The following is a 21,627-nucleotide window of genomic DNA, read 5'->3' as shown; positions in this document are numbered from 1 at the left end:
ATGAGGTTCAGGCTCACTAAATAAAGTTCTCAGAGTAAGTGGATGTATAACTGTATACAATCTCACATACAAAAAGCATATTCGCACAGTTCATAATGACATGGAGAAAATCTCTTCTTCTTGGTAGCTGTTATGTGAAGGTTTCTGGAGGGAAGAGGCTGTATTGGAGGGAAAGGTGCTGCATAACCCCTTCGTAGGGTGCAAGGGAGGCCCCTAGCCATGCGGCAGGGCAGGAGGGAGCTTCCCGGGAGAAGGAGGCACTGAGTGCTGTGGGAGCAAGGCGAGGAAAGAGCAGGGGAGCAGGAGGAGATTTTAGGAGAGATTCACCTTAAAAAGATTCCTGTCTTATAAAGAGGTTTACTGGAAAGATATTGTGTGCTGTGCAATGCAACTCCCCCCGAGCCTCTGAAAAGTCTTCAGTGAGACTGGGGGAAATCGCAATGGTTGGTGTAATTGGATTTCTAGCTGTAGCTGGTTCAGAGTCTGAGTTTTGTATCCAGGATGGCTCTGAATCAGCCAGAGCTGCTTAAAGGGAGCACTCACTTCTGGGTTCTTAAATCATGCCCTCTAACACTTAGCCCATGTCCCTGACAGAGTGAGCGAATTCATCAGCTAATGTCAGTCCCACTAGGCACCTCTTCCTCCTTCCCAGGAATCAGGCTCGGTCTGTTCCCCGAAGAATGAATCTCCTCCAATGAGAACATGCTTTCTGAGCACCTACAATACTTATACCCAGATACAAACAAACCTCAGTAATGCTAACCCTGGGTCATGGGGCTGCTCACCTTGTTTTGCCCATTCTGGATACCAGGGCTCTACTAGGAAGGTAGGTCCCACTCAGCCCAGACACATAATGATTCCTCAAGACACCAACTCTGTGACATCAACTCCAAGTGCTCGTTGAAACCAACCCAACACTCTGCTGTGGTGAGAACCAGATACATTTTATTCTTTGTGCTTGATCACAAAGGACCACAAGGGTTGTCTCTGGTTCCCTTTCATTAGGGAAGGAGCGGTAACTCAGCCATCTAACTGAAGGCACAACTCCAGTCTGATCCAGGTCACCTCTGGATTTCCCATGCTATTCTTGTCCAGCATCATCTGCTGCCTCCAGGCTCAGACTCTTGGTGATAAGTCTCAGCCTTTGCTCTTGTCCTTGCATAAAACTTAACCATTAAACACTAAGCATCAACCGTTTCCTACAAAATACTTTGATTTCTTCCATCAAGCTCTGAAAAATCTGGCCCTGGTTTTGTGGGTTTGCAGTTTCCTATTTCTACCACCTGCACATTCTGATGGCTATTGTGCTTTCAAGTGGAGACAGATCACTCACTATTCACAGCACCGAAAGAAACAGGGGCTTTATGCCCCATTTCATGGGGAGAGTTAGTTATGTTCTGGTTAGAGTCATAACTAAAATTGATCCCTGGTTGTGTAGAAACATGGATGCCATCACGCTTCCTATGCCTGTCCCTGTCAAGGGTCCCTAAACAGTACTATTTAATTGCTTTGTGGAATACTGTATCGTTTCCCCAATTGTTCACAACCTCATTGACATATGACTTGTGGTATCTTCCTGGTTCCCCACCCTGAGGACATCAAGCTTGGCCATGGACTAGTTTTGGCCAATGGATTGTGAATAGAAGTGACAGAGCCTGTTCCAAAAGGAGCTTTAAGAGTCATTGTGGGCTTCTGTCAGGTCTCTTGCTTTTTTCTTCATTCACAAGTTTTTATTTTAGATGAGAGTTATTCCCAGTCTGAATCCCACAATGAAAGAGACCTGTAGACTGGAGCTGGATGGAGCTCAGCAGAGCTGGAGCTGACCTGTAGGAGTCAAAAAACATGAGCAGGAAACAAACCTTGGCTGTTTTAAGCCAGTAGAACTTTGAGGTTGTTACTACAGCATACCCCAGCCAAAGCTGACTAAAATACAGTGTGAATTACACACCTCTTTTGTGGAAGCCATGTGGAATGGGATTGTATAAGACACAGTCTCTGACCTCTAGAAGCATACAATCTAAGACAGAAGTTTAGGCACCCAAGTATCTATTAAAGTAGCAGAAGTGGTTAAGCTGATGGGCGAAGCATGTGGCCCATAAGGATGGTCAGCAGCATGGAAAAGAAGAGGGGAGGTTTTATAGAGGAGGGATGATCAGGAGGCTCAATGATGCAGAGAGTTCATGAGAAAAAGAACTGAGCAGATGTCTGTGGATTTTTGTTTCTAGGAGACAAATAGGGTCTTCAGGGAAATGCTTTCAGGTGAGTGGGTAGATGGGGAAGTCAAGTGTAAGGGGTTAAGGGGTGGAGAGGAAGCAGAGCCATCAAAAAGGATACTCTTTGGACGTGTTGGGAAGGGAAAGAACCATAGTGATACGGGAGGTCAAAGGATTGCGGCTGTTTCACAGAATGATGCAGCAGGCATATTTGGGGGTTTCTGCCCTCCCTGCCCTCCCTTCTCAGAGAGTCTACCCTCACCCACTGTGCCTGCTGAGTGGCAAGGGAATCAGTTATCTCCACAATCCCAACCTCAGATGATTGACTGAGGTGGGAACCTGATCTGGGGAGGGCCAACCCAAGTTGCCAAGGACATAGCTCTTGATCAGGCTCAAAGAGATAACTGGAGACAATCACACTCCTCACACGCATCCCAACTCAAGAGGCACCAATGAAAAATTCACTTTTCCCAGCATTCAGCTGGATTTTCAAGATTTCAAATCTCTAAGAGCAAAATAGAAGGAAACTTCTCTCTTCGGTATGTGTGCTTCCAGCCCACGTCTGAGCTGTTGAAAGAGCTACTAAGAATTTACAAGGCCCAGGTCTGATTCAGGTGACACAATATGAGATGTGTGAGAGGATAGGCCTCTACCCAAAGCATCCTCAAGTCAGGGGTGAAGGGACCATTATCAACTAAACCCCAAATTCATATGTTGAAGCCCCAATCCCCATGTGACTGTATTCACAGAACCTTTAATGAGGTCATAAGGGTGGGGCCCTAACCCAGGAGTATTGGTGTCCTTATAAGAAGAGGAAAGGTATCATCTCTGTAATCATTAAGCCTATGATACAACATAAAAAAAACAAACTCAGTGACTGGCGTGTCTAAGAAGAGGAGAGGACAGGGAGACACCGAGACACAGAGAAGAAGGTGTCTCCTTGAGAAGATGGAGACAGACTGGAGTTCTGTTGCCACAAACCAGGGACACCCGGAGGCTAACGCGGCAGAAGGTTCTTTCTGAAGCCCTCAGAGGCAGGATGGCCCTGCTCACACCTTGATTTCAAACACCTAGCACCCAGAACTGTGAGGAAAAGGCATTTCTATTGTTTTAAGACAGAAAACACAGGCGCCTCCTTGTTTCCGGTGCTTGTTTGCTTGCTTGTTGGCCCATGTCACTGACCTGAATTCGGCTTTCAAAGAAAATGTGTTTCCCTGTAACTCTTTTGATTCCAGTCTGGAACGTGGATAAGAAATATGATCCAGTTTAAGAAAATGTCCAACACCCAAATCAAAACTGAAAACTACGAAGGTGAGAGTTTATCTCTGGGCCTCCTTATCTGAAAAACGAGGCAGTTGCACTAGATTTGTGGGTTTTTTAAAAAAAAAAAAATTTTTTTTTTTTGAACCACAGCAGCCTTTCTTCAAAAGAGATCTTACCAGGAAGCAGAAACAAAGGAGGCACAGATGAGCTGAGCTGCTCAGACAGCAGGGAACCAGTGGGTTCCAGATCCTGCCCACCAAGGCAGGGCTCTGCAAAGCGGGGCTGAAACCATTTTATTGTCATCTGCTAAGTAATCTTCTTCCAGCCCCCGCTCTCGGGCCTATGAGCAGCCAGTGCTCTCACCCCCAGTGGTCCTAGCGTGGAGCAGGCCAACGGAACTGAAGGGACGAGAGAGCTAGGGCCCAAGGAGTGATGTCCGCACCTTCTGCTAAGGGCCTCACCCATCCCGACGCCCCTCGGGGAGGGAGGGCCGCTTGGGGGGAGGCAGGCGAGGCAGCCCAGCAGGAGGTCCTCGCAGAAAAACAGAAGGAGAGGGCCCAAAACGGCAGAGAAGGTGGAAGCCATAGGTGAGAACTCCACTCCCCTCCCAGACAAACTGCTCTGGGCCCCGAGTGTTGCTCTCCTTCCTCCTGACTCTTCTGAGACAGAAAAAAACACTTGCTCCCTTTGTCTAAGACCAGTCTGCTGTGGGAGCCCGAGCCCTGCTGCCCCCTCAGGGACGCCCGTAGTTGCCTCTCCGGCACCTTCAGTCTCTCCTCTACCCACTTCTCCAGTCAGCAGGCTAATGTGTGCAGGGCGCCCTCCTCACCAAAGACTGAAACACCCACAGAGCAGAAGGCCCTCTGCCTGTGCTCCCACCACGTCCACATTCAGAGAGAGTGCCTGCAAGGGTCGTCTCTGTTCCTTACCTCTGCACATGTCTAATCTCTCCTTCTTGTAAAGACATCCGTCATATTGGATTAGGCTACCCCACTGACCGTATTTTAACTTAATTACCTCTTTATTTTATTTTTTTTTAAGTTTCTTTATCTTTATTGTTGAAAATATTACAGATGTCCCCTTTTTACCCCCATTGATTCCCTCCACCCTGCATCCACCCCACCCCCAGGCCTTCCCCAAGCCAGAGTCTGTGTCCGTGGGTTATACTTATAAACATGTAAGTTCTTTGATTAATCTCTCCCCGCCCACTCCCCCTCCCCACCTTCCTCTGAGACCCCCTCAGTCTGCACCATAATTACCTCTTTAAAGACCCTATTTCCAACACAGTCATATTTGATGGTTCTAGGGGTTAGGACACACAAATGAATTTTGGGAGAGGGCAAAATTCAACCCACAAAAGCAGCATTTTCTTAACTTTATTAAAATGAAGCAGCTGGAGAAAAGAGAACCAACCATCTCACTGTGAGGAGTGTAAAGGCTTCTCCAGGGCCTGAGGTGGAGGTTGAGAAGAAAGGCACAACCTGGTCACTTTGGGCCAGGACTCCAGGAGTGACCAGCTCTTCCCAAAGGCCTCCTCTACAGCAAGGTGGCCACGCGGACCAGATATTCGTGTCCTCCAGAATTCATGTGATGAGATCTTAACCCCCAACACGATGGCATTAGGGGGTAGAGTCTCTGGGAAGTAATTAGGTCATGAGAGTGGAGCCCCCACAATGGGATTAGGGTCCTTAGAAGAAGAGTTTGCTCTCTCTCTGTTCTCCAGCCTGTGAGGACACGAGAAGGTCATCTGCAAATCAGGAGGAGGGCCCTCACCCAAACGGAAACCGCCAGCCGCTGATCTCGGACCTCCCAGCTTCCAGAACGGTGAGTAATAAATATTTGTTATTTAAAGCACCCAGTCTGTGGTAATTTATAGCAGCCCAAGACAGGTGGTGAGGACTCTAGGAGTGTGATGACCCAACGAGACACGTGAAAAGGAAGAGCCTCCTTGATCCCAAAGTTGATCTTTGGCCCCATTACCCAGTGGGGTGGAGCTCTCTGCACACAGCAGCTGTGTGGGGCCCTGCAGGGTCTGACCTCGAGGCAGAGCTTCCAGGGGACAGACCATAATGCTTCCTCTTTTTCCCCAAGAACAAATTCTTGCTGCCACACTGGCCCCGGATTAACGCCCCTTTTTTGGATGTGGTGCTACTAGACCTCTCTGCAGTCCAGTTTGGGGACCTCTGTCACTAAGGTGGCTCAAATCTCTGAGAGTCTACGGAGAGGAAGCTTGTGCTGATGTGGCAGTGGGACTTTTCCTGGGTGCTGACACTAGGAGGCATTTGTAATGCTGGTAGCAGCACTGTGCAGCTCTAATCTGATTCTTGCAAACCCAGTCATTTCACAGGAAGGCTAGGAAGGGGGATCTGCTTTGATCTATTATCAAAGAAGATTTTGCATTTACATGGGAGTGGCTAATGCTACACATATTGCTGTTGGGGGAAATTTGGATATTTAAAATGGTAGTGGAACACCCAGCATTAAACAAGCACAAGTGAAACTGCCTGTTTCATTCTTCAAATAAAGACCAAATGAAAGGCGGTCACAGCATCCAAGTGCTTACGCAGGTTTCCTGCCACTCCTCCTGTACAGAGTCCTCTGGGTCCCTGTGCTCCAACCTGGCCAGAGTGGCCAGAAAGCCAGGAAATGCCTTCCCGCTCAGGGCCCCTGGCATAAAGTCTGCAAATGAGCACTGGGCCTGGAGCCTTTGTTTCAGAAAGCAGTTTCTTCCACATTCTGCTGCAGCCCCAGGGAATAGGGTTCTAGTCAGAAGCCTGGGTCTATATCGAAATACCACCCTCACCAGCTATAAGGAAGGGATCAGCGTGGGCACACCCTTAACCTCTGAGTCTGGGCGTCCTCATCTGTAAAATGGGAATATAATAGTATTTGACACCACCCTACTCCCTCAATAGGGCTTTTGCAAGAAACAAATGGAGTAGCATAGGCGAAGGAATTTGTAAACAATAAAGCAATCGTCTACACCCTACAGAAGACCTTTTTGGTTTTGCCACCCAGCACCTTTTACGTCTCCTTCTAGTCACAGTATAACAGTTATACTACAATCTAATTTCCTCTGATAACCAACCTCATCCCACTGTTAGTTCCTGGGCTACAGGTGGACTTGACCCTTCCCACAGTCCCAGAAGCTAGAGATGTGTCTCAAGACCCCACCAAGGAAAGCCTTGCACCCTCCCAGTCTCCTCCCTCAGAATCCTTTCCCATTGCTCTCCAGTGTGCTATCCTGTATTGCAGGGACTGCACAGTCAAAACTACCTTTTTCCAGACTCTTCGACAGGCAATAATCTTAATGCAAATCATTATACAAAAGTTTCCACTCAAACTAGATTTGGGAGCCAGAAGTGCAGAGGAGACGATTTCCCTGTGACTCTCACTTTTTGTAGGCACATGTGCTCATGGAGACACTTTCTCTTGCAGCAGTGGTCCAACATCTGCTCAGTCAGGTCTTGGGTTTGGGAAGCAGTGCGGTGGCAATGGCAGTGGTGAGAACTGGCCTCCTGATCCTCAAATTACAAATGTGGCATGTGGTATTGAACTCAACTGCTCTCAAGGGGCCTACTGACTCCCTTACTTTCCTGAGAGTTTCAGGAGTCATAGCTCCCCAGCAGGTCAGTTCTGCTGTATTCTGGGAGTTATTCCTGAAGATTCAACCCAGAACTCATTCCTTTAAACCATCTAACGATTTTGCAAGCACCTGATACTGCAGTTGAATCCCTCTCTGCTTAAATATCTAGAGTGGCTTCTGTATTCTACCAGTGGATCCTGCCTGGCACAGATGAGATGGGTACTTGGGAGACCCATTTGGACCAAGGAAAGAGTCAGATCACAGAATTTTATTCACACAACTGAGAAATAAACTAACTTTCTGATGGACTTGGATGTTGTGAGGCCAGCGCAGCCATCAGCCATCTTGCCGTCACAACAGAGCTTCTCTGAGAAAATCGCCAACATGAGGGGCCCAAGCCAAGAGATAAGAGAAGCCTGGTCTTGACACTATTTGAGGAGCTTAATCAAGCAACGTCTTGTGCCAAATCCATCCCTGGACATTCCAGTTACATGAGCCAACAAATCTCTCCTTCTGTCTAAGACAATTGGAGATGGGCTCGTCCATCATCTGACCAAACATAACTTATCAGATGTAAGGACAACCTCGAGAGAGAAACCTCCGACAGCCATGGTCAGGTGGCTGTCAATCACATATTCTCAGCCAAAGGTCCACAGCAGAATCACCTGGGGGCGTTTTATAAGATCCGCTAGAGCAAGTCTGTGAGGGGCACAGAAGCAATTGGAATATTCTGTCGGGTGAGGTGGTTCTTACTACACCGCTGGAGGGCGTGGCTACTATGGATCCAAGAAGGAGGTGGCTATTTCTTGAAAACACTTGAGTGTGTGAATCCCAGTTTCAGTCCCCAGCATTATTTTTTTTACTTAATTTTTATTTTCTTCTTTTAGGGTTAAAAAAACCTTTGCATTAAATCACTCAGTATTGTAGCCTCCCGATGAGAATAGTACTGAGTGAAATATTTCAACCAAGCTTGCATAAGCCTAGGCAGCTGGGCCATTTTTAAAAATTGTAATAAATAAGTGAATACATAATCAATCCCTTGAGCACCAGCTCTCAGTTCCCTGAGCTCCCAGAGCTGCACTTTTTCATCTCTATTCTAGGCCCCCGAAAAGAAAAGCAACGTAGGGAAAATTGTTGACAGGCTGTTCTCTGAGACGTCAACCAACAGAAAGAGCTGAACAGCCACTGATGTTCCTTCCAGAAGGCATTTCTACTGTGGGTTTGGGTGGGTGGAGATTTAGAATAGCCCTTCCCTTTGTGGAATAAATGTTAACTATTTAATACCAAAAAGCTGCTGACGAAGAGGAGGGAAAGGTTTTGATGTGTGCAATGTGTGTAGGACACAACAGTGATGGAAACAGCCCAGTGGAGCGGAGGGAACAGGCACAGAACTAAATATTGACCAAGCGTTTCTGCAGGGCCTGGCCAGGGTTTGGGTAGCCAGAGACGACAGACGTGCTCCACTGGTTCAAGAAATTTACAGTCTACAGGGAAACAGGCTTGGTGAACAGGGATCATCCTTGGATGGAGGATTTTATCTTTGGACTCAAACAAAAATCAGTTTAAGGCAAATTTGAGTTAGATGGGTGCTCAGACCAGCTGACTCTAGAGTATGACTCAGAGGATGCTCTGAAGTCAGTTCCCAAAGCTGATTTCTGCAAATACCCTGAGCTTCTCGGAAAGGGTGTGTAACCTCCTAGGCAGCACTCTGAAGGGGTAAATCCATTTCATATACAAGTTCCAGCCTGTCTGTTTTCTGTTTTTGATTTTAGGAATATATATAGGCAAAAAAAATCACATGATTAATGCTTGACTGATGGCATTTTTCTCTAAGCTGAATTTCTGCAAGCCTTCCCTGTGTATGAATATTTGTTAAGCCCATAAGCATTAACATTAAATTATACTGGCCCATTGCCTTTGCCATGGCACCCCCTGGAAGGCTCCCCATGGTGTTGCTGAAGACTTCTCTGTGTCAAAGAACTACCTCCTCTCTCGGGACCCCTGCCCAGCAGCTCACTGCCAACTGCTGCCAGTGAAGTTGCTAGTGACCATTGTGGCCAAGATCTCTGCCTTCCTCCTTGAGCTCCTATCTGCCCTGCAGACATGGGGAAATGGGCCTTCATCCCAATACTGTGTTGTATTTTATACTCTGGACCTGAGTCTCCAAAGTCCCCACTGCAAGGAGCTCATTTGCCTGCCTGCAGCTTCTTTGGAATCCCACCCCCTCATCCACAGAGCAGGAGGTGCAGACACCGTAACATCCAGCTCCATCCCTTCTCCCCACCAGGTTGTGAATTGAAGTGCACATCACCTCCTCTCTTTTTGCAAACAGATCCCCGAGGAGCTGGCTGCAAGCTCATGGCTCCACCGGACAGTGAATCCTCATCAGGTCCAGCTTCTTCTAAAATAAAGATCAGGCTGGGCCTTAAGAAGGGTCTCTATGATCACTTCTCTTGGTTTATGGCAGAGCTGACTTCAGGCCAGCACTTACATTTAATTAACAGAATGGGATCTAGGCAGGAGGCAGGCCACTGCTCTCCATTAAAGGGTAGGGACAGTGTGTGCAGACTGTACAACTGAGACACAGCTCACAGGCCCAGGGGCAGGGTGTTCCACACTCGGCAAGCCCCGTGGAAAGGAGGACCACAGATACGGTCCACAAGGGTTTCTTTTAGGAAGTGAACACTGAGGCGGATGCTCCCATTCTGTTTTATAAAAGCAGTATGGTTTTAATCCTTTTACAAAAAGGAAAGTCTCTGGCTCATAAGGTCATGGGGAGAATTAAACACATTTCAGATGCGAGGGGCCAAGCCCTCCCTTGTCTTCCTCACTGCCCAGCCCCCCTCTCCCAGCAACGTCTTAGAACTGTACATTTAATTTGAATAATTGAAGAAAATAATATATTTATATCAAAACAAGCATGAATATGTTATGCAGTAAGATACAAAAACTCACATGAATTTTTAAACTAGAACAAGGGACTTATAAGAAATTCCATCCCTGTTGCTCGGGGCCTGCATTCGCTCTCGTTAGGGAAACTTCAGCGCAAGTCTGAGAAGTTCTCTGTGGCCTCAGGAGGTCCAGGAAGCCTCCTCTCCAAGAACTGATAGGATGGGCTGAGTATCGGAGAAACTACTAAGAGGGCAGCCAGGTAAGGTAGAAGGGACGGGGGGGGTTCCTAAGCTCAGCCCCTGTGTAATATTATATAAGCCACCTCTATGCCCAGGAATCCACATGTGTTTGTCTTCAGGTCCACAGCAAGACCCATGTCACCACGGACAGTGAGCCTTGGAGAGGTAAGGAGCTCTCAGCCACGAGGCCTACACGCAAGCACCGGCCGGCTGGATCTCACCACCCCTGCACTTTGACAAACTGTCTCCTTGTTTGCTTCCCTCTAGCCTTCCCCTTTTCCCATATGGCAGGCTCCCAGGGTCCCTGTGGCCAGGCCCACCTGTTGGAGGCCACAATGCCTTGGCCACCTGGCTGGTTCCAGGGAGCTGCCCCCGGGCTCTGGGCTGGCTGCCCCACCCCCGCTCTCCCTCCCACCCCACTATAACCCACTCAGTAACCCACTTCCTAACAGGACAGTCCCAATCGTTCTATATTTGATACAAAGAGAAAGTGACTCCACGATTTTCCAGAGGGAGACGTGGCGATGAGCTGCTAGTGGTTGTGATGACTGAAGAAAAGGGTGTCCTCATGCCCAGAGTGGAGATGAGGCTCACATCCCCCCAACAGCCTCGTGTGGAGGGGAAGGTGCACACACACCCGCTCCTGCCCCGGGTCACACCTCCGTCCGGGAAGTGGAGCTCCTGCAGGTGCCCTTGTCTCAGGGAGGGGGACCGGCAGGTGCCCCCCACGGCGCTTCAAGCAGTCCCCACTCCTGGGCATCATAACTGCGGCTCTTCCCGCCACCCCTCTCCCTGCGGCCCAGGAGCGACCGCTGACCTGGAGACTTAAAAGCCCCTGCTTACCGCCGAGGTAGAGAGACGGGGACAGGGACACTGTCTGCCCTGGTGTGCACTGCGGTGAGCAGGAAGCGGCCCCAGCTCCTTCCTCTCAGCCTTGCTTTCTGTTTCAAGCCCATAGTCCGTATCTTTGAGTCATACAAAGCATTTCAGAACCAACAGTAAGAAACAAGTCTGTTTGCTGGGGGCATGCTGTGAATTCTAATAAGCCATTTCTCCCTGCGAGGCCACAACATCGCTTCAGGTTCCCAGTTGCACCCGGATTTGTCCGCACCTGTTTCCTTCCACGCTCTGTCCCCTGGAGCGGGCCTCAGCGGTGGCTACACCTGGCGGGCAGCCAGTACTTGCTTGCTAATCACTAATATGTGCCAGGCATGGTGCCAGGAGCTGGGGATGGTGTGGAGCAATGTCTCCACCCTCTGTAAGCTTAAAATCTAGTGGGGAAGAAAGACAGTAGGCAAAAGTTTCTAATTATGTTAAATATTATGAAGGACAAGATACTGCGGGCTCACGTAAACTTGGCAGGGGTGGGAATAGAATAAGAAACCTCTCTCCAAGGAAGTGGCATTTATGACAAGTCCTGAAGGAGTTGGCTGTGTGAAAATGAGGGGATGGGATGGAGAGCAGACAGCTCCAAACTGGAGGAGCAGCTTAGGTGGAAAGCCCTGAGGTGAGAGGGCAGGGTGTGCTTCAGGGAGTCTGATGTCCTGGGTTCTAGAGTGAAGAAAACAGGGAAGGAGTGTGTGTGGGGTGGGACTAGGAAGGGGCTGAGAGAACGTGGTTGTCAGTGGGCAACCATCAACAGGTTCTAGGAAAGGAAAAGACACCCTGAGATTCGCATTTTTAAGGGGTCACTTTGGCTGTTGTGGGAGAATAGAGTTGGAAGGAGGCAGGAATCAATTCAGGGAGACCCCTGGGCTGTTGCAAGCATCTGGGGAGAGATGGTGATGATTTGCATGGGGGCAGCGGCAGAGAAGGTGGAAAGGGGAGGGTGATTGAACAAGAGACTGGGAAGCAATAGGGTGGAAGTTCGGGGCTTTACTGCCTGCAGTGGGTGTGGGAGGAAGGGAAGTCCAGGATGAGCCCTACTCTGAGGTCTCCCCACAGTTAGATATTAATCAGCTTTCACTGAAAACCCAAGGAGATGCTCTCTGCTTAATGAATGACCCCAGGCTCAATTCCACGATGCCATCCACTGGATTTCAGTCCACTTAAGGGGAAGGGAATGGGATATGTGGATGAGGTAGAGGACCTGCAATTCCATCTCTAACGTGTGGGGAAAATCAGAGCCCTGGGCAGGCTGCAGGCCATCCCCTGCTGCCCACTCCTGCTAACAGCCTTTCCCAGTTTCCCTTAATAATTAAAATGGAGTTGTGGAATTTCTGTGGTGAACATTCTGCCAAGGACATCCTAAAGGCCGTCCACAGCAGCCAGGGCTGGGTACAACTCTCCTATTGGTGACACTTGATCTGGAGCAGGTTGGTGTCATCAAAGCAGGATGGTCTGACATTAGGAAGAATTGTCTATCTGGACTGAGAATGGTGCCAGGGTATGCCAGTGCCTCCACCTTCTGGAGGACCCCTTCACCACTGCCTTTTTATTTCCTACACTATTACTTCCTCCGTCTCAGACAATGGTGGTAACTGCAGGACAGGATGATCCCTCCCTTTAGCTTAGTTGTCATTCCACCCTAGTCGGGGTGAGTGTTCACTGACACTGTATCTGTTAGGACACTCCTGGTTATAAATACTCGTGGTTGCAAAAATCAAATTGGCTCAACCAGTAAGAACATGTATTAATTATATAATGTAACAGAGTGCAGAGAGAGGGTGGACTTCAGGGTTGTTTGCTCCAGCAGCTCAGCACTTGTATCATGCAGTTGGGTTTTTCTGTCTCTCTGCTCCGTTGTCCAGCTTGCTGGCTTCATTCTGAGGCTGGTTTGCCTCTAGGGTGCAGCACAGCTGTTAGTGGCATGTGAGGCCACCTCCTTTCTTCCAGCAGGAGAGAAGTGCTGCTTCCAGAGGCCTCCAGCAGGGCAGGGAGGAACCTTCTCAGAAGCCCTGGCATACCTCTCCTTGCATGCTATGTCTTTCCAGAACCAATCATTGGCGAGAAGGTTAGACTTGCTCAGATCGGCTGAGACCAATGAGAGGATGAGTCACTGGGTCTCTGTGTGGAAGAATGGGCACCTGGAGGGAACTGGGGGTCCTTTTAGGAAAGAGCCAGGGAGCAAGAGATGTGAAGTAAGCAACTAGCAGGGTCCACCACAAGTTCTGACTGTGGTGGATACCACAGGGGCTGCAAGAAAAGAGAGTTGTGAACTTTTTTAAAACAAACAAACAAACAAACAAAAACACACACACAACATTTTATTGTAGAAAATTTCAAACATGAAAAACAGACAGAACAGTGTAACAAACCCACATGCACACATTGCCAAGCCTTACCAATGATCAACTCAGGGCACTTTTCACCTATTTTTCTACCTGCTTCCCTGTTCTAATTCATTATAAAGCAAATCCCAGACATTGTATCATTTCATCCAAAATTATTTCAGCATGGATCTTTAAAAAGGACACTCTAAAAACCAAACCATATCATTATCTCACCTTTAAAAATAATTAATTAACAGTAATTCCTTAACAGCATCAAATTATCTAATCAGTGTTCAAATTTCCAATTGTCTTATGTGTGACCAACATTCTTTTCGCAGTTTACTCAGAGGGAAGTCCTTAGAGATCGGCCAACCTTCTTATCTTACAAGACAAGGAGCCTGAGAGATAGAGAAATTAGATAACTTACCCTAGAACCCTCGGATGTCATTTGTCGATAAGTCTATCCTGCCTCTGTTTGAGGCAGGTGACTGCATAGTGAAAGACCCAACAATTCATTCATTCATTTAGCAAATATTGGTCAAACATCAGCTATGTGTAAGGCACTTAATGGGGCCAGCACAATCGACAGCTGTTGACTCTGTACTCTGAGGAACTGAGCTTTGACTCGTAGGGCTTCTGCTTGTGATATGAGGCAAGTCTTCCCACCCATCTGTCGTGGCACCTGAAATCCCCAGCAGAGGAACCCTTGGATGAGGGAGTTGTCTTGAGAGTCCTTAAGAATATTCACAGTATTGCTCTAATGGACAGCTGTTCCTTTGGGCTGCCCACATGGAACTCTTCCTTTTTAGGAGGAATCCCAAAATAGGAAAAAAGGCTCCACTTTCCACTACAGAAATAAAATTTGTGGATGGTCTTTTCCTCGCCTCCAGAAAGCTGGCGAGAGACACAGGACCTGGTGCTCCAGCCAAATGTTGCAGCCCAGGACTGCCCATCATGAAGAAATGGCCCAGGCCCAGGCCATGCCTCTCTGTGGAGATGACCCACAGGTGGCGACAGAGAAGACATTCTCAAGAGTCACCTCTGTCCAAACTGCCTATTGTTTCAGTCAGTGACTTTTCTGCTTATGTGCCTAAGGTCACTTCCTGCTCTGGGCAACCGAAACCTCTGACTGAGAGGGTCAACTGAGAATAAGACTCTATTGGCACATTCAGCTTTTTACACTTTTTCTGATTGACTTATCTAATTAAACATTTGTCGTCTATTAGGAAACAGAAGGAGCACAGGATGGGGACTTTTTGATGGGCAATGCCAACGAACATGGGAGGCTCAGACAGACTGCAAGGACCCCAAGTCCAGTATGTTGGCCCAGGATACCAGTCACTAGAGGTGTCGGAACTGTCACTTCCTTTCCAAATCTGCTGAGGGATGACCCTGAAGAGCCTGTTAGTGTTTCCAATGGTGAGAACAGAAGGAGGCGATACATGGTTCCCTAGAACCCCAGATGCAGAAATCGCTCCTCCCACACCAACTTATTACCTCTCGGCTTGAACTATGGCTGAATGCCCTAGTTGGACAGGATGGCAGTGGGGACTCCAGCTGGCTGCAAGGAATGGTGTTCCTCTCCCTGTCTGAGAGAGGTGGGAGGACCTCAGAGTGCTGCACCCAGTCCCCAGTGTGAGATGGGGGGAGAGAGGGGCAGTGTCTAGCCATGCCCTGGGCTCAGCTCCCATAGGAAGTAGCTCTGTCCCTCCAGGCAGTTCTATCCAACCCATTGCTGAGGTGTCTGTGAGCCTGGTCAAGGGACTTGACTCAAAATGCCATGGCCCTGGACTCCTCCCATGGGCTCTTTCACCCTTTAAAACAAGATGAAGCAACACCATCAGCTTGCTAGAAAGAACACCCACTGGCCTTCTAGCCTCATGCAGGAAGTTGCTTAATGAACTCCAAAATAATTACTTGCAGAAACAAGACTTCCTACACTTGCAAAAACAAGATTTCCTGTCCTTGAAATGTGCTGTCTTCCCTCCTTTCCCGTGCCTCTCACCACCCATGTGTCTTCCTGGGCTCAGGTGCCTCTTCTTCCCTTGACCTTCTCTCCCCTTATTCTTGCCCCACTTCCTCTCCCCTTCACCCTTCTCTGTAAGACTTATTTTCTTCCTAACCCATACCTTTGTGTTCTTTATTGTCTACTTTCTGAAAATATTTCCACTTTCAAGGGAGTCCTATGGTCATCCTGGCGCTCCCTCCTGCTGAATGGTCAGCTCCGAGTGCACCCATATCTTTGGCCCTCACCCCATTTCTCCCCAATTCGATGCTGTTGTGGTTGAATTGTCTCCCCAAAAAGATATGTTGAATCCCCAATACCTCAAAGTATGATGTTATTTGAAAATAGAGTCATTGAAGATGCAGTTAGTTAAGATGAGGTTGGACTAAAGTAGGATGGGTCCCTATCTATAAGGATGCAATCCAATATGCCTGGTGTCCTTATAAGATGGTGACCACATGAAGACATATAGATGCAGGAGAACCCCACGTGATGACAAAGGCAGAGGTTGGAGTAGTTCAGCTATAAGCTGAGTCACATCAAAGATTGTCAGCAACCACCAGAGGTTGAGAAGAGGCAAAGAAGGATTCTGCTACAGGTTGCCGAGGGAGCATGATCCTGCTAACACCTTGGCTTTGGACTTCCAGCCTCCAGAATTGTGAGACAATAAATTTCTGTTGTTCACAGCCATCCAGTCCATGACACTTTGTTATGGCAGCCCTAGGAAACTAGTAAAAATACCATCAAGCAGATCCAGGAACTTTGTTCTAAGAGCTGCTCTTACCACCAACCCTAAGTTTTACCAGGTTCCCAGTTTCTACCTGAAAAGCTTGTCCTTGATGGTAATAAGGATGTTGTTTCCATAAGAGAAAGAGCTCTCTAGAGGTTTGAATTCTGTGGCCCATGAAATTTGACCCTCACTGTCCAAATATATTTCCACATCCTGCTCCAGAGGCTTTTCCATCACACTCAATCACCTCTTAGCACCTGAGGGATAGACCTCGGCCTCCAAACATGCAACCTGGGGACTCTTGAGATAATGCTATGCTATTATTGGTTATGTGCATTGTTTATTGCCTGCCTTCCCCCTGCTGGATTGTAAGCTCCATGAGGGCAGGGGTCTGTTTTACTCACTGGCACATAGTAGACACTCAATAAACCTTTCTTGAATAAGCAACTGAAGGAGGACATTTGCACATGAAGGGGCTGAAACTCCTCTGCAGGGGATAGGTATGGGGGTGGAAGGATGGGAGGGGACAGTGGCAGGGCTAGGAACCATGAACACAATGGTCAAGTGACAGGGATGAAAAGAAGCTTGGTTATTTTTCATTTGTCTGAGGACTTCAAGTGAGAGATACAGCAAAGGCAGAGATACCTTGGTTCTTTTCCATCTTGTGGCCTCAAGTTCTCTGCTGCTTGAGAGTCTCCCAACCCTTGACTCTCAACGTGATACCACATGGCGGACAGAGCCCACCCAGGTGGTCGCCATCCAGCACTCCAGCATTGGGACCCTAATGTCCACCTTGGCCTGCACAACCCAAGGATCTGATGGTTCCAGAGTGGAACAGGGGGGCTGAGCAAGAGCCCTGGAGAAGCCATGGAGCCCCCAGGTTGCATGTTTGGAGGCCGAAGTTTCTCCCTGAGGCTTTGGGCCTGCCTGAGTAACGCATGTGCAACACAGCTTCACCACTGATGGAGCCTTAGTCTTGCAGGGCACAGTACCAGACCTGGTTGGGAGGTGGGTGAGGGAAACACCAACATAAACAATCCAGAGTCTGTGCTCTGAAGAAAGTGAAGGCCTGTCTGGTTGGGAAGCTACGACTTATCCACAGAAACACAGTAACAACTCCAAGGCAGAAATAGGGGCCACGGAACTGGGCAGCTTGGGAGGTCTATAGAAAGGGCTTGGACTTCAGAGAAAGATGTCAGCATTGGTGAAGCGAGAGAATGGTAGGTGGATGTCAAGGGACCTAGAACTAGGTCTTGAAGGAAGCAGAGGAGTGGAAAGACATCTCACAGGGGTGCACTGTGTGCAGACTTGTGAGTCAGGGTTTGAGGATACATTTAAAAGAAAGTCATCCCCTGATTGTGCATGAACGGAGAGTGCACGAGACAGCTAATCATTTCAAGGCGGACCAGAAATATGGTTCCCTGGAGGAGGTGGCATCACCGGTCAGGAACAACCCTGACCTGATGTCCAGAGAGATGCAGAGGGCTGAGTCCCAAGTTTAAGAGGGAACCACCAGCTTTTTTCTTCTTGGATAAATAACACCATGATAGCTGGGTAATGGGCACTTCAAATAAAATACAGTGACAGAGATAATATAGCATCCATCTACTTCTCATTAAAAATACCAGAAGGCGGTCATGGGCAGCACTGGACCAGAAATATGATTCCCTGGAGGAGCTGGCGTCACCGGCTGCTGACAGAGCAGCCTCTCACGTTTTGGCCGGTTTGTCCTTGTGTCTTCTCAGGCATCTGCAGGGTGAGATGGGCTCTGTAGGTAGGTGACCAAGGGGCCCACTGAGAGAGCTTGCCTCAGTGCACCTTCTCACCTGGCCTTTGGGCAAAGAACACTGTAAGTTTAATGCAGGGGGTGCGATGGAGAAGAAAATCAACAGCGTGGGAATTACCTTGTGGCCGTGCTAATATGGAATCAATTTCCAGGAAGAGATGACGCTGTGTCACCAAGGTTAACACGATGAAATAAATGGAGACAAGTCTTAAAGCTATTCAACCAGCCATGTTCCCAGTAAGTGATGGCTTTTCTTTATAATGACATTATAGGCAAATGGATAACATGCTGAAGTTATTGGCTGATATTTTCGATGTTCACCCCAAGGCAGACAAGAGAAAACACATTGCTGGCTTGAGTTTCTCTCTCTGAAGAACATCAAGATGGCCTTCCTTTTGGCAAATGATGTACCTTTATTTTCCCAGACTTAACTCATCCACCTTCATTTTCAATTCAACTTGCTGGGTCCCTCTGGGTCCCTTTTGCTTTCCCCTGGGACAGGCTCCACTCAGACCCTCACTTGCTCACTGGGTGTCTAATTGCCACAACCTTTGCCGCTTCTCCTTCCTGGCAGTCTCGGGGCTCTCCTGCGTGAGGAAGTGGCCAGATGTCATCATCTTTTTTGCCATCCACATCTTTTATGACTCTGCAAGTAAACAGAGGTGGTTTGGGGAGTCGGGTGAGGCTGAGGGGCTTATGTGCCAACCCCAGTCTGCAGATGTGCATAGACTGCTCAGCACAGTGCCCGGCATGAGCGGCAGTTCAGAAAATCCTGCTGCTTCCCCGAGCCCTAGCTGCACGGCTCCGTTGGTTGGACCATCACACACCAAAAGGTTCTGGGTTTGATCCCTGGTCAGGGCGTGCACAGGAGGCAACTGATTGATCCCTCTCTCTCTCTCAAATCAATAAAAATATATCCTTGGGTAAGGATTTTAAAAACAAACAAACAACCTGCTACTTTCCTGAGAAGATCAAAAATAGTGAAATACAGTAAAGATCTATCACACATAGAGGCACACAAAAAATTTCAACTACAAATTGTTAGGCCAAGAGAGAGGAGCAAGGGAAGATTTTAAAATAGCCATTTAAATCCTCTCTGTGCTTCTTCCTTTGAATCCACTAGTGATCATTTGCCCAGGTGGGAGGGAGACACGAGAGATAGCCCTTGTTTGGGGTCTTAGTTCCTGCCTCTCACAGTTTGAGACCCCACATACCAAGTATAATTTCTGGATTTAAAAATATATACTTTTCGTACAATATAGTTTTTAAGTGCAAGCCAACTACACATCTCATGTTTGACCAAAGAAGCACTAGTTTATCCTGAGTTGGCCAGAAGAAAAAGTAAGTTCCATATTCGACATTTTGAGAGATGATGTATTGGTCTTGGATGTGGCACACAAACACCACCCAACAAGATATAGTCAGAGGCCAATTTCAGAGACTTTGAAGACTAACTGTGGCCACGTGCAATTGTCATCTCATGAGCAGCCCCAGGTCAGACATAACAGCACCTTAAAGAGGACTCTCTAACCAGCTCTTAGTTACTTAGATTACTGTCTGCTCTGATGTACTGGGTCAGCCCCTCTCAGTCCTGCTCCCCCATTCTAGTGAACTGTGATTTTCCGAGCCCATCTCTATTGTATATTCCATCTGAAGTAATTAGATGGAGGGAGGTTGGGGTGATGGAAAGGAGGAAAGTGTTGGAGCAGAATCAACTAGGAAAAAGAAACTCCCCTTGTCTTGCTGATTCTTCCCAAGTCCTGGAAAAAGCAATCCTGTGTTTGGCCCTGTCCACTTGGGACAGATTTAAAAATTCCAGACAAGAGAAGTGAGCTTCTGTGGAAGAAACCCAGGCAGGAGTTCCACCTTAGTGATGAACAGGACTTGGAGGGCAGGCCAGAGGCCAGCGGCAGTGATGCTGACAGGGTCACCCTGCCTCAGCTCCAGATGCCCCAAGAAACTGTCTTCATGTTTACTCCTTGATGGGTTTCCAGGGAAACTTTCACAGCAGCAGCAGATAACTAACTGGGTGCCCAGCCCAGTGCCCATCTTCCTATGGAGGCTGCCTGCAAACTGGGGCTCAATACACCTTAGGGTCTACAGACTTTTCAAGGAGGTGAATGTCCAGGAATGATCTAAAGAGAATCTGCTTCCAGAGTCTTAACTTCTAACTATAGATTTCTAAAAGCATCTTATAAAAATTCCTAAGTGCCACTCACCGATCGTAATCTCACATGGAGCTTTTCTCTGGGGTGTAAAAACCTCCTCGAGCCAAAAAAAAAAAAAAGGGATTGATATATTGGGTTCCAGGGAGCTTCTTTAAAGATTCATCAAGACATCTTTGCCCCGTAGGACTTCCTGTCTCTCCCCGGCTTGTGTGTATTTCGGTGAAGAATGAAGGCGGCCCACGTGGAGATGCTCTAAATTTAGAACAGCTGAAGCAGGATAGGTTAGTGGCACTAAAATTTTCACAGGATTTCTTTCAGTTCAGGCTGCATTATTCAGTAATTCAACCTATTTTATCAAACCATCTCATGAAATATTTATTCTAATTATAGTTATTTCTCATTTTATGAAATGTTTAATCTTTTATAACTCCTACAAAAACAAACTTTTAAACTAAGGATGAAGCATTTAGATGTTAACTTTAGTTTTGTCAAGGGGGTAAGTATTGCTTTAAAGTTGTGTAAAAATGTTTGGAGACCACTGACCCAAGGAATCTCATGCCCTACACGGTCATCCCATTTCTGTGAGCTCCTCCCATGTTCCTGAGCTGTGCTAGGTAATAGGCTGCTACTAGCTGCATGTAGTTACTTAGGACTTGAAATGTGGCTAGTATGATTAAAGAATTAAATTTAAATTTAGTTTAATTTTACTTCTAATAGGGACATGTGGCTAGTGGCTACTCTATTGCACAGTGCAGATATAGACTATTTCCATCATCATAGTAAGTTCTACTAAACAGTGTTGGTCCAGAGAATCCTGGGAATTGGCATGGCCTCTAGGAGCAGGTGTAGCTTCCAGGAACAGCTATGACACGGTCAAAAATATTTAATTTTTTGAAAAGGGAGTTCAAGCACATGATGCAAAATTCAAAAGATACAAAATGGCATACAGGGCAAAGTTAGTCTCTTTTCTACTTTTGTCCCCAGTCATCCAGTTTCACCCCTTAATGGTTTCTTGTGATTCCCTCCAAAGACATTCTACTCAGATGCAAGTATAAGTGAATGCATCTCTATGGCAGTTTTAAAACATAGCCACAAATATTCTTTGGCATTCCTCCCATTGAGAGGGGAAGTTTATGTCCCCTCCCCTTGAATCTGGGTGAGCTTCTGACCACTTCAACCATTATAATATGGAAACACAATGTGACCTCCCAATCAAGGTCCTAAAAGGCCATGCAACTTCCACCTTTGCTAGGACACACACTCTTGGAACCCTGAGCTGCAATATGAGAAGTCCAGCTATCTATGATCACCATGCTGGAGAGGCCATGTGCAAGCATACAGGTCAATGCTCCCAACTAAGCCATACTTTAGCCACAAAAGCCAAGGTTCAAGACTCAGGAGTGAACAACCATCTTGATGGGATACCTATAAGTCATGAGAGGGGCTTTGCAATTTGATTGGAAAGTTTGGTAAAAACTTAGTATTAAATACTTTAAAAACTAAGCAATGAAAACATTAAGTAATTAGTAACCC

Source organism: Miniopterus schreibersii (genome assembly GCF_964146895.1).
Source record: "Miniopterus schreibersii genome assembly, chromosome: 7".
NCBI classification, from domain to species: Eukaryota; Metazoa; Chordata; class Mammalia; order Chiroptera; family Miniopteridae; genus Miniopterus; species Miniopterus schreibersii.
The sequence above is the reverse complement of the archived record's forward strand: the minus strand, read 5'-3'. Positions refer to the sequence as shown.